Below are 14,619 nucleotides of genomic sequence, written 5' to 3'. Positions count from 1 at the left end.
CTCACAACACTACACACACACAGTTACAAGACTGAACGACTGCCTCTGTGGGTCTTTTTTCAGAGTAGGGGTGGGATCCCCCCTGATCCACTTGCTGAGCATCAGTGGAAATGCAATGCCTGGCTGCCAATAAGCAGTCTAGCCATCTGTGTGCAGCGTAGCGCTGTGGGTGCTGGGTCGTGCACAGACCACGGCTCCAGCGGGTTGTGTGCTGCTGCAGCCAGCGAGCCTGTTCGGCCGGGCTTGGCTGCGGTCCTGCAGCCTGAGAGGGGGCGACAGAGAGAGCCAGGACTCTTCAATGAGGCCCTCCAGAGGGAAGGAGCAGCTCTCCCAAAAATAATACAGCAGTCGGCCAGGCTAGTGACTCCCAGAGCGGCCCTCTCGTGAACACACCTATCCATACACAAACAAAACACTTACATACAAAAATGGTGTGTGACAAAGCTGCAGAGGCAGTGGTTGTGTTTGGAGGAAGTCGGGCCACGTTTCAGCTCCGATGTCTGAGAAGATACCGCTGAGAGACATGGCATGCACACTTGCTCCTAAAATGAATCTTTAACTAAGTGTATTGGTTGATATCATGTGCCACCACTGCTCCATTTCCTACAACATTAAATTTACGCAGGAATCACCAAGCATGACTACACCAACAGCTATGTTGAACAAGTCATCCCCCTCCTAACTTGTGAATTATGTGACACGAAAAGAGCCGTAAAATAGGAAGTCCCTTATCTCCTCTATCAGAGTGGCGTTGCACAGAGGAGATGAAGACGAGTGATCTCAGATGCGTCACTGGGGTCGAACGTGGTGGTGGCCACCTAAGATCAGAGCATGGAGAGGTTTACGACTTCAACCTGGAACTCGATGTTTCAACTCATCTGCACTCCCTATACTCCTTTTCTTTCTCCCCTCCGCTCTTCCGTTTGTCCTCCCCCGCCGTCTCCACCACCGTTCATTCCCCCCTCAGAGCTCCTTGCAAATTTACATTTCTTTCCTCACTCCCACTCTTTTCTTGCCTCCCGCTCTTCTAGTGTATTTGTTTTTCCATCAAATTGAATTAGTGGAATCAAAAGGTATCCCGACCATCCCCTCACAAAGTTGAGTTAGGGAGAGAGACACGAAGAAGATGAAAGGAAGTGGAGTGCGGTTCAGATGCAGGTCTCGTAGTGTGTGTGTGTTGCAAGAGGGGGGGTGTTGACCTTTGCCTGGGCCTAGCTAAAAAAGCATCCCGCCTTCCTCAGACCCCTAGAAGGATATTAAGGCTGCAAGACGGGACAGTATTTAGATAATACAAACACGGGACATATTCCAGCCTTTATTTGCCATAAAGTCACCTATAAGTAGCTTGCTTGTTGACGCTTGAGTAAAAAGAGAACTTGCGCTTTGCTATGATGAAGCATTAACTGAGCTCTTAACTCTGAGATGCAATTACTACAAAGTCATAGCGGTTGTGCTGCAAAGAGTCCCACATGTGAACTTCCTCTTTTCACGGATCAAGAAGAATTCATAGAAATGCCCCTCTGTCAGAGGCTGACGGGAAAAGGTGGGCACGTTCAGAAAGCACCTGGGGAGCACTATTCATGGCAACCTCCACAGATACACCATTTGACACTTGAACAACTCTGTCACACTTTGAAAATCAATCAACCAGTTATGCGATCTGAAAAGCTTTGAAAGGAATAACTGTCGAACAGAGCTGGCAGCAGATAATCACTGATGACCTCTGTTGACATGAAACAACAGCATCCTGACCTGTGAAACCTCAAATCTCACAGAGGATCTCTGCAAATGTCAAAGATTAGTCCGAAAAAGCCAAATGTGTTCTGATCTCTCATAATTTGTTTGTGTCCCATTTTCTGTCCCCCCCCCCCACCCACTCCAAAACTTTGAAATGACGCTTGCTATTTACAGCCTCATACCAAACATGGGTTTCCAAAGTAGTTAAAAACAAGAAAAAAACAGGAAGTGAGAGGTTCAAACAGGAAATACTTGTGTTGTATTATTAGCACCAATTAAGACCATTGAGGTCTGACTGAGACATTACAAAGAGATTGTTTGTAAGGGACACTGTACTCTTGCACAGAATTTAGGTGTAATTGTGTGCAAGGTTTTTATCCTGCACGTTGTATGCATAACTAAAATCAACCCAGTGTACCAGTTAGTTAGCAAGGGGCTACAATATGCAACCGCTGTATCCCACCCCCTCCCATAAGCCCTGTAATGAAAGCTATGCCCTGAAAACACTTGAACTTGCATTGCATTGTATGTCTCTCCTGGCTTGCGGAGACTCATACACTCTAAGAAAATGGACAGGGTACGCAGGCAGGCAGCTCATCTAGTGTTTATTACAGTCCTGAGAGAGCCACAGACACCAGCTCGTCTTTTTTTAAAAGACTTTATTAAGCTGTGGCAATCGAGACGTGGAAAGGATTTTTAACAACTAAGATAAAATGTGATTCATCAAAAACTTACCAAAACTTCCTTTAAAACATACAGCTGCAGAATAATTTGGGCTAATTAACACTTTCCTCACACACTACGCTCCGACACAAAAGATTATTTTCTAAGAAATCACGGGAAATGTTGAATAACTTCTCATCTCACAATGTTAAAGAAAGTGAAAAGATATTTCTGGATCCACCAACTCGTCAAGATCCACACCAACATTGTATGGATTCTTTTCTACCTATTCCTCATCCTTCCACCAAATTTCCTGGTCCTCTGAAGTTTTTGAACAATCCTGCTTACTGACAGACAAACACAAACAAAAACATAACCTCCTTGGTGAAGGTTATAAAAAAAAAAAACGTTGCCACAATTTTAAGTAGAAAACTGGGAGAATGTATTTTATCGTTAATCAAAGATAAACCTCATTGCCACAGTTGTGGTTTTAAAAAGTAGAGCACATTATTACTGAAAGGGTTCATGAGTAGTGTGTAGAGTTATGGCCCTTCATGGCTGTTATGTTGTAGATCCCAGTGATAATCCCCCTCTCTCTCTCTCTGCTGTTGGGGATGCTGCTGTCATGTTGATGTACATGGGTTCTCCTGTTTGCACACATTCCCTGCTGAGATGGTGCTGATACATTCACTTCCCACTAATTGAACGAACTTGCTGAAATTCCAAACTTTTATGAATTGCCGTCCGTCATCTGCTCGGTTCACACTTTTTTTGTGTGGTAACAGGGTGTGGACATAAAGCTCACCCCTCCCACGACTCACCCACAAAATGAGGCCAGTCTCCTCTCACCTGGGACAGGGAGCATTCAGGACGTTCACCTGGGACAGGTAGTGTTCAAGTCTCATTCATGCCTCATTCTGCTGTGCCGAGGCCCTCCTGCTCACCTGCTGCAACAGACAAATTCATCCCCACTGTCTGAGGACAACTGAGCCCATTCATCTGGAGGCTTCCATTGACTAACCGGGGGGCAAGTACAGTGCTAATGCCTCGGAGGGCTCAGGGGAGAGGGCGTCTGGACCTGCCATCCTCTTCCGCACCCATATAATGTCCCTCGCCATTCCCAGCCCCCGCCCGCTCCACTCACTCTTTTTCTGCTTTCACTGGCAGGTAACTGGAGAAAGGCCTCAGTGAGGGAGCTGAGGGCACCTTGGCTCAGGGCCAGGAGTGAGAGGATGGGACCCAGGTGCCTACCCCAGGATGGATCCTCTGGACACTCCCACAGGGACTGATGACCAGACAGAGAATGGGAGGACAGTGGAGGACAGTAGAAGCCCACAGAGACCTGGTGTGCCCTGCTCAGACTTCCAAGCTGTTCTGCTCGCTATTGTGGACCAACGATGGTTGCTTATGCGGTGGATTAAGTGACAGAGCTGCTCTGCAGAGGATCTGAATTCACAGTCAAACCTTCTCATGGAAGGAACACAACACGGCTGCTCTTAATGTCCCGAGGTATTCAGGTGCAGCTCTGGACATGATTGGTTGATAACAGAAGCAGGGAGCCGGCCTCATTTCAAACCTGCTCATCTTGTCACTCATGCACAAACACGGCATGAGCTGAGGGCATTCCTTCATCATTTTGTTTGTTTATTTCCACCTTAACATTCTGCTGTGTCTCTGAATTTGTTCATGCAATAGCTGTCAGGTTAATACAGATAAGAGGACATCAAAACACAAAGAGGAACAAACTCCGACCAGTATTTACAGAGAGTGAACTATTAATGAAACACGGTGTGCTTCTTTTCAGAAACAAGTGTGATATGATGAGATGGATGGGGAAGATTACAAATATTATTTCTTAAGGGCAAAATTTGGGATGTGAAGACTTTTATCAGATCCAAAAAGTCCATAAATGAGTAGTGATATGTATCACTATATCAATGTTCTATTCTTCTCTAGCAGATGATCAGCAAATTGAGACTGAAGCCCTTTATTTATGATCAGTCTAAACAATAAGACTCAACAAGTTTGCTCATCAACTCTTTCACTTGTGTTTTACTTTAAACCAGTAGATGTGTGCCATCCTGCAACCTTTACACAGTAGATGCCAGAGTTCAGGCAAAACAGAATTTATCAGTGGCATCACACACCCCTGCACACGCACTGTGAGCCTATCTGCTGATGATCGGTATGAAAAGGCATCGTGCACACTCATTGGCATGGTGGGATGTTGCAACCCAAGCACCTAACTGGTCCTTATCTCCCCTGAGCAGACTGCACAGCTTGATATGCATCTGTCATATTTGTCAGAAAGAAAGACACCGCGGTGAGAGCGCGATGAGTCAAAAAACGGCCCAGTGACATAAACTCACTTCCCTGCGGTTTCTCCTCGATCGTTTCTTGTCTGCTTCTACTCGATGTTTTGGTGTTGCGTTCTCCAGCGAGGCAGGGAGCACTCAACGCAAACACATCAGACACAGTTGCAAAATCAAGCACTTGCATTGTGCAGTTTTCGTGCATGTGGACGTCATAGCACACCTGAATGCTGACCGCCTTCACATGCCTGCACAAGCGAACATTTTGGCAGACTGGTAAGATTGTCATCATTCCATCGCGGCCATCGCCATGACGACAGATAAGGCCCTGTCCTGTATAAGTCATAGCGGCCTTGCATCAGCTCCATCAGTTGCTGTGGCTAGCTGAGCATCTGCCTGTGCGGGTATGAGAGTCTGTCTGAGGCTATCTGGCCTGATAAGAGTGGGGAAAGAGCAGAGCGACACGTCTACCACAGAGCTGCTAAACATTTCAAATAATAAAGACAGAGTTGATGGTGAAAGTGTCAGACGACTTGACACAAGGTTCACATGCAGGCAAACAACAAGAAAGAATCAAACAGCTCCACTAAAACATTTAACACAACCCAACTCCTCAGCCCACTGGGTCTGGTTGTTAAAGGGCCAAAGGTCATGTGGACAGGTACAATCTCACTTCTCTCGCTGGAGCCGAGTCACTTTCTCTCTGTTACGTTTATGCCACTGATTGACTTTTAGCTTCCCAAACCATCATTAATTGGCATCACACACACACACACACTCACACGTACACACACGCACACACGCGAGCACACAAACACAGATGCACACGCACACACACACACATTATACACACGCACGTTGAGCATCTAATCCAGCTAATCCACCCGGCCAGTTGAACGACTGGTAAGGGTTAATCACCCATGTAAAAATAAAGACAAGACCAAATTGACTGATAAAATTATTCCATTTACCCGCCTGATTAAAACATGTCACCACGGCCATGGTTGACTGGAGATCATCTCAACAGAATGAAAACAACACATGAAAATTAATTAAAAGTCAGTGGTGTAAACGGCTTCATTCATTATTGGTGCAAATGGCAAGCTCCGTAGCACGATAACTGGCACATACAGACACATCAATTTAGCCCAGGAGAAAACAAGGGAGCCACTTTGAAACTCTTTAAAAAGGACCCGGAAGACTTCTTGAAACAGGAGACACTTTCTCCAAACAAGAGCAGCACTCTCCTGAGAAGGAAGAATGAGCTTTTTAACGACACCCTTTCAGGCGGCAGGGACGCTTGCGGGACGTGAGCTCGTTCGGTCGTGGGTCACTCCCCAGCACCCTCTGCTCCTGGTGTGACATCACCGGCCGCGTGGGTCAAACTGGAGTGTGCTGGGACAGTAGGGCGCAGACCAACCACGAGCGGACAGAGGCAGAGAAAGGCAAAGTGAGACAAAGGAAAAGTGTGGTGGCTGAGAGAGGGCTCTCTGATTCGTTTCCTTGGCAGGATGACAAAACTGCGCGGAATGCAGTGGAGAGGGGAAAGAGAAGTGATCAAGAGCTCAAGAACGAAAAGAGGGGGGGAAAATAGACGACAGACGAGGAGAGAGAGAGAGAGGCCTTCTGAGTAAGCCAGGATGGCAGGGCCTTCCATTGATTCATTTCCCCTTTCCCACCCTATTACCATTCTCTCTTCATCGTTCCCTTTCTCTTCTGTGCAGCCATTAGCTACATGCCCACTGCTCCCTTCAGTATTCAGAAGGTCATTCCTGTGGTTTGACTGAGGGAATAAAATGAAGGTGAGTTGCAGCTCTCTGTGTGTTGACACATCATGGTCTATACACATAAACTGTACACGCCAACTGTGCAGTAAAACCAATGAAACCTATCATTATTTGAGAGTTGACATACATCATGCTCGTGCCTACAGCAGACTATACACACACAACTGCATTGGTCCCTCTGCACTTCCTCTGTCACCCACATTTCACAGTGGCGTATCATGGCCAGGCCATCCCAGCCTGAGGCCCACCACTGCTATTGCACTTGGGTACGCACGACGTCGGCCACATGAAGTCTCGGACACACTCCCACAGTGCCACCCAGCACGCAACCCCATAGGCTGTGTGATAAATGGAGTGTGAGCATCAGATACAGCAGCATTACTAAGGATCGTGATAAAGAGCCCCCTGGCCTTTCTGTTTAGTTTTAAATATATTGCTTGTGTCCATCCTGCGTCCGCTGACTCTGGACCCTCATTAATCCAGCTGGGGCATTTTGCTCCTTTGGCACCTTGGCATAATCGTTCATTTTTTATTTGATAGTGATGAAATGCTCTGCCTCGGTATTTTGGTACCTCCGTTATACTTTGCAAGCTCTATACAGAATACTGGCAGCAGATTGAACTTTGAGGACAAGCATTCACAGTATCAAAGAACAGTGAGAATATTAGCAAGTACAAAATCTCAGTCCATGGCTGCCAGCTGGGATTAGATTTTTAATGGGTGTAAATGTGAGGGCCTAGTCCACTCTCCCTGCTGACAGAAGAGCATCCTCCGATATGGCAGCGTTAGCAGAGGGCCGAACAGAAGCTCCATGTTTACACAATGCTAAGTCAGGTCATGAGTCATTTGCGCAGTTATTCAACAGTTTGAATGTAGTTTGGCATCATTATATGCCCATCATGTGACAGCAGTCAGCCAGAGTGCCCCCCCCCCCCCAGCTCCAGAGCTCCTCTTCCCCCTCCTCTGCGTCTTCTCATGCCTGTCTCCCCCCCCCCCCCCCCCCCCCCCCCCCCGCCCTCCGCCCCACCTTCTACTGGCGCCTTTACGGTTAGTTAGGGATTGCCACAGGACATCATGTGACAAACAAGCAAACACACACAAACACGATGCCGCGCGCACGCGCATGCCCGCCCGCACACACACCAGCAGACGTTCAAGCATGTAAACTACAAGCACCAACACATTCATTCGTCATTCTTCCTTCCATTCACTTCTTTCATGTGGGCTAACTTGAATGAGCAGCAGAGCGCTCACACAATAGGATCCATTCTACTTGCAGTATCAAGCCTCTCTGTCCATGTGTGTTGGTCCCATCAGTTGCCAGACACAACTTGAGGCAAAATGTTATCACTTGCTGTAGTTACAGCCTTACCAAATTTAGGATTTGTTACATTTTTTTTATACGTGACAAGATAATTTACGCTGGTTGTGAATCGGTTTTTCATAAGTATTTATATGGTTTGTCCTTGACGACTCCATCGCCATTAATATTTTTGAGGAAGAAGACAGTTCAGGCTTCAAGTATTTTTTATTTATTTCGAGGATTTCAACGTATGGACGTTAGAACAACATATTAATATATTGAAAGCAAGCCATTAAGGCGATACCACCATGTTGATATCCATAGTCATTATTCAACCTCCTTACCTTCAGTATTCAACCCAACCTTGACTCCCTTGAATCCCCCCTCCTTGCCCTCCTCGTCTGGCAGAGCTCCAACGTCTGAAACTCTAGACAGCTCTGGTTCTGCCCTTTCTACAAAATTTAGGAAGCCATTAGCATCATCAAATCATTACTTCAGGAAAAGGGAGAGAATGACGTGGGAGGAGTGGAGCAAGCAAGAGAAAGAAAGACAGAATCAGAGAGAGATATCAGATGTCTCCTGTTTTCAGTAACTCCATTACAATAATGTGTAGGGGCCTAATGCATACAGGAATGATCCCCATAATAACCAGTAAACTAAATAACTGACCAGGAGAGTCCCTACACTGGGTACACATACTCTTGTACTTTTAGTACGCCTTGAAAACATACATGCATAAACCCTCAAACCAGAGCTCTTCAGATAACTCTTTTTTCCTTGCAGACGTCCTGGTCTATCATATGAGAGAGATGAAACTAACCTTAAAGAAAGATCCATTTGATGTGGTTCAGAAGTATTGATACATAGCAAGCGTTTTATAATATATATTCTTACTCATGGGTATATAGTATCTTAAAGTATATGTATGGTATATAGTGTGTCTTTGTCAAGTGGTTACCCACGCTGATGTCAACAATTGGTTTGTGAATTGTTGTTTTGAAGCGTCTAGTTGTGCATTTGGTCCATCGCCATCTTGGTTGTTTGAAACCAGAAGTAACCATATTGGGAGAGCCCCATGTGGGGCTGAGTAAGAGCTCAAGGACGCTGCACGACCACCCGTGACCTCCACTCATTGGACGATACTAGCTGTCAATCACCGAATGGGTCCAGTTGACAAAACGAACATCAGACTTTATTGAAGAAGACTAAAAACTAGCGTTTGAGACCATGACTCCATATGAAAATGTATACGTACAATAATCAGGTCAGAAGTAGGCTCATTTGTCATTGACTTCTATAAAAGCTGACCTTTTGCAACAAGTGGAGTGGCCATCTGCTGGTCATTTCAGGCACTTCAGCATTGGCTTCCTCTTGCGGACCCAGTGTCCTGGTTGTTGTCGGCATGATATTTTCCCTTCCTTGACGCCTGTGATCCGTCAGTTCCATGCCTTAGAAAGACCTTCAAATCAAGGAATTCTTTTGGGATTCTGTAAAGTAAAGCCGAGTTAGCCGCTAGTGCTACTTTGAACTTCTTTACGGCAAAAGCATTAGCTGAGGAAATAGCCAGCGTTGCTTCAATATTTCAGATAATGTATGTTTCAAGTTTAACAATCTTTTGTCCCAGGGTGGTCGCAACTTCTCAGAATCACAAATGAATTGTGACACAAATAACTCACTTTGTCTTGCAAAGCTCTGTGTGAGGGCGATTCACTGGATGCTAGAGACAAGTCACTGTCTACATAAATTATCAGTAGCTGATTCAAGGTTTTTTTCTCTGGACCATTTTAGGATAGTACTTGAGGATTACAGGAGACTATGGTGTTCTTAAGTAAGTTCGAGCATTATGGGTTTAATTGGAATTACTTTTTACTCTTTAGAGACATAACACGGCGGGCAGACTTAACACCTTTAGCCGTGCGTTGCTCAACCGGAAGTAGTGATTCCTCTTTTCATGTCCTCCGATATTTCTTCTTCACTCTTGTTCCCTCTCTCTCTCACTGCTGCACTGTCACCCCAACACAAATCCAGTTCAAATGTAAACAGGCTTAGGTCTTCATTCCTCACTTAAACCGTATCAAATGTATCAAAGCAGAGGCTCAGTGGTGTCCCTGGCTACAGAGGGGTCAGGCCGGGGCTACATGGGGCCACACACTCTACTCAATTAGCCAGAGAGCCAGTTAGTCTGTCGGACCAACACAGTGTGTGTTTCTGCGTGTGTGTGTGCCAGACAGAAACAGTCCGCGAGTGCCCGTCCATAACGCTGTCAGTGTACACAGTGATGAGTGTGTAATCATACGTGAGTGTGTAACTGAATGTAAATGGCACTGGGTTAATAGGTCACTTCGCGGTTATAAGGGACATGAACATGTATATAAGTGAGTGTGTGTGATGTGTGTCTAGCAGAGACATGGAGTCTCAAAGCTGCATCAACCAAAGGGGGAAATATGTGAGAGGTTGTCTGCAGGCTAAGGACTATAATGGAGTCAGTCTGCAGCAACATTATTCCTCTAGTTAAGTCACAAGCCCTGGAGGAGTCCTCAGTGGCCTTGAGAGTGCATCGCCTCTTTTTCTATCAAACTAGTATATATTTTTTCTCTCTTCTAAATATAACCAGAATACAATAGCCTCTCAGATGAGATACAAATGGAATAGTTGGTTAAAGCTACTCCTGCCATTAATGTATCATTTTAAAAGTATTTTTAACTACGAGAGAATTAGCCAGAATAATCACCGAATTATAAAGCCACAATTTGTAAACAGGGAATAGACAGTTAATCAACTTAAGATAAAGTGCTAAATATGTCAATTTTATTGCTGATTAAAATCGACAATTACAGTCATTAGAAAAAAGATCATTCTGCCATTTCTTGTTTTTTTACCCCCTGGGGCAGATACTCAAATGGCGTGGTTTTCTTTTGATAAAATCCTTGCAACTACCCTCTGACCTTTCCTATAACATGATGGTGCATCCTCGGTTCATATTTATGTGGGAATCAACCGCAACGAAAGCTCTCATTATTTGACTATCTTGTTCTATCGTGGAACAGGCGGCGGAGGAGGAAGAGGAGAGGATGTGTCCCAGGAGACAGCGTTCTCGTCGAGTTCCAATCTCATCGGATACAGATATCTTATTGCTCATTCACAACGATGAGCCAATTGGACACAATCAAACTAATTAGCAAAGGAGAAACTGTCATTCAGCTCCAGCAGTCCCTCCAGTCCAGACTGAGCCAAGAACTGAATGAATTCTGATGTAATAGGAATATAGAAGAAAGAGAAGAAGAGGTTTTCTAATGAATTGTCTCTAGAGTGATTTCTCTCTAATCTATTAATCTGTACCATAATGGTCAACATATTTAGTGGGATCTTGACGTCCCTTAGGGGCCCTCCAGTATAAGGGATCCTCCTCCAAATCTCAATCTCAAGCCAATCACTCTTCCTGAGGCACTCAACTGTCAATCTGACTCTGATCTGGGAACCAGCTCTTATCTGATCCCTCAGGGGTCCCCAGAGGACAGAGGGATAGAGGTGGTGGGGCGTCCCAGGCAGGCCAAGCCAAGCCAAGCCAAGCCATGTCTACATACCTCCCCATGAACAGCTACAGCCAAACTTTCCCCTCCAGAGGTGAAACCTAAACGTGAGAATGTTTGAATAGAAGCTATAAACTAAAAATGCTTAATCAACATGGACAGATAATCCATAATAGGTGCTAAAGGTCATAAATGTGGTCAAATGATTTGAAATCTATTAGCAATTAACCAGGTCAGGTTTGTCTATCAGATCTAAAATGAAACAGTTTTAGGATTGTTTATTTATATTCAGATCCTAAAATAGTCTCTTTAACAGGTATTATTAAGAATGAGTCATGCAAGAATGCACTTAGATATAAGTATGAAAGTACTGTCAGCGAATTGCATCTGATGTTATAGTATCAATTAAGCAGAACAAAGCTTCCTTGTTTGTATTCAGTTTTATTAATTTGATTGATGCATTCTGTAGTCAAATCTTAAACACTACATCGTATTTCATCAAAATAAAGTGCTGAAAACTTGGAGCAAAAATTCTAAAGACATTTACTCTGGTGAAGGTTCTACCGACATGACTGATATTAACTATGTCAGCTGCTTCAAAAGTCCACATTTTTAACAGTTAAAAATTACAACAAAGTTTTTCTTTCTGATAATTTATACTAATCTTCAATGTATGAATCTGAAAAAGGAATTAACAATTCAACAGTTTCTGACTTCTTATGGGTAAAAGATATCGTGACTTGATAGCCTGGGTTTAAAAGAGAGGTGAACATATTTGAGCTTCTTGTTGTTTTGAACATGACATGTTTTTTTCTTCAGCAGGTGGGAGTTGAAATGTTCAAATTTCCCTTTTCCACAGCTCGTCTTTACACTGACCGTGTTGGCTGCATGATGGTAACATTAGTTTGCAACTTTGAATTGTATTTTGTAAAGTTTATTTGTAAGACAGGTATAACCATGAACCAATGCCATAAACCACAGCATTTATAACCTAGAACGTATATGCCATGCACAGCATATTTTTATTTATTTTCTTATGCTATCAGTTGTCAAACTATCTTTAAAACTATCCCTAAATTAGACCCTGTTAAAACTGGCACTGACTGCTGAGGTGACAACTGAATATACGCTCCCTTATTTCTTCATTAAAATGTTTTTTTTATTTTACCGATAGTTTGGGTGATATCACAATCACCTCTTTCAAAAAAGCTTTCACTTAAGAGTACTTTGTCGTTGTGCTTGTCCAACTCTCAGTCTGTATTACAATGTCTGTGTGTTCAATTCCTGTTATCGACGATTCCATCGTGCAGAAATAAGCTTTGTCAGGTCTTGTAGCTGATCATCCTGAGGCTCGTCCATCAGACACAAATTCAATTGGAGCCTTTTAATTAATAATGCCGTTTATCGGAGGGGGACATCGGGCGCTCGGACAGGGGGGCGGGGGGGACCCTGGGAGCTCGTCTTTGTAATTGGGACGCCTGATTAGGCTCTGGAGGAAGCTTTTAAGCCGGCAAGGTTATCAGTGCTCCTCCCTCCGTCTGTCATCATCATCTCCTCACTGTGGGCTCCCGTTTTTCCTTCGCTCTTGTCTGATCACTTTTATTTTATCTTCCCGTGCTGGTGCTTTTGCCTTGTCCTATTCTAATCTGCTCTTTGCTGCCTTCAACAGGTGTGGGACATGGAAATTCCTTCAGAGCGCTGCCTGCTCAGCCTCGTAAACGTCTCAATATATAATACTTTTAAACATTGGATCAACTCCCTGGTGAATGAGTCTGAGTTAATGCTGCAGAAAGTGAGTCTCAGCACTCAGGAAGCTGGACAGCTCCTGACCGGCCTGATGTGAAAGGAGACTTATTGATCTGAGCAGGCTGTGGTTAGGGGGCCCTAATGCATTTACACTCTGCTATACACATTCTGTTTGTCCTTCTTAATTACAGCTACACTTTAACGGATCTATACAACTCAATGACTTTCTCCTCTTTTTTTCAACCCATCCTATTCTCCCCCATTTCCCCCCTTCTTTTCCTATTCCCCGCCTCTGCCCTCTGCCTCTCTGTCCTCTGAGATCCCTGGGGTATTATCTCTAACGGCAGTGTTTGTAAGGCCAGTCTGGTGTTGACATGGCTGATGTGTTTTGGTGTGCAATGATGTGTTTTTTTAAATGATTCAAATTAACCAATAGTGCGTGGCACAGATGAGGAAACCCCCACAACTGTCAACTGAGGCGTCATGTTGTTGTGAGCTCTGTTGCTTTTGCATGGTACTAAATAGTAATAGATATACCATAATGCACATGATGTAATATAATTCAGTGCCTATCACATGGCGCTGGCATGTCAAACATATCGTGAATTTAAGCAGTTAAAACCATAATGTAAATGCAAGATAAGTGAGTGTGTGTAAACTGTACATACATTTACAGGCTCTCAATTTACAGACCTCTCAAACAAAGTCTTAGGAAAAGTCCCAACGAGGAAAATGAGGAGATTGATTTAGGGATCAAACTATAAGCAACGGGACGGGGGACGAAACCGTTTGAAAACTGTATTAATGTGAATTACTGTCTTGACAGATCAAACAACATTTTTGTTAGTGGGACTAAAAGCGTGTCTTCCTGTCTCCCTCCCTCCCTCCGTCTCTATCTTACCCTATGTTGGTTTGCTGGGATCTCTGAGGAACATCCCACCCGGCCTCAAACTCTTAACCCCACCTTTACTTTACCTCCTCAAATCCTTGTCTCTCGCTTAAACTCTATTCTTACATTTCTGCCCTGACCTTGACTTAACTCCTCTCCGCTCTTTCTTTAAAAAGGCCAATCATAGGAGCAGCTCAATGCTTTTACCGTGTGTTTCTAACTCAGCAAAAGGAAAACATCAGACACACTTAGAGGAAAAGAAAAAAAGTCTGATAGTTTAATAGTTTAAATTTGCTCCTCTTATGCAACCAGTAACACACTTTCAGATGACTAAGAGCAATAACAAATGAATCATTGTGGATAAAAACAAACCAAGTTTCTTTCCATGTAATAAACCACATTAATGTCCCATGTGACTAATAACTAGCAGGGAGATAATGGTGTTAGGGGTTGTGCCAGGGAGATCTGTGATCTTTGTCTGCCTGTTTAGAAAAGCCGCGTAAATCATCAGAGAATAGTCCTAAAATGTGACACACGAGCGAACCAGATAAGCAAAGGAGAGGGTGTGGGCTGGGACAATGAGAGGACTGCTTACATACCACGCTGTTTATGACAGTGATCATTCAAACACTTAACCCGACACTTTTAAACA

This window comes from Pleuronectes platessa, chromosome 2, assembly GCF_947347685.1.
Source record: "Pleuronectes platessa chromosome 2, fPlePla1.1, whole genome shotgun sequence".
Taxonomy (NCBI): Eukaryota; Metazoa; Chordata; class Actinopteri; order Pleuronectiformes; family Pleuronectidae; genus Pleuronectes; species Pleuronectes platessa.
Note: the sequence above shows the minus strand (reverse complement) of the source record.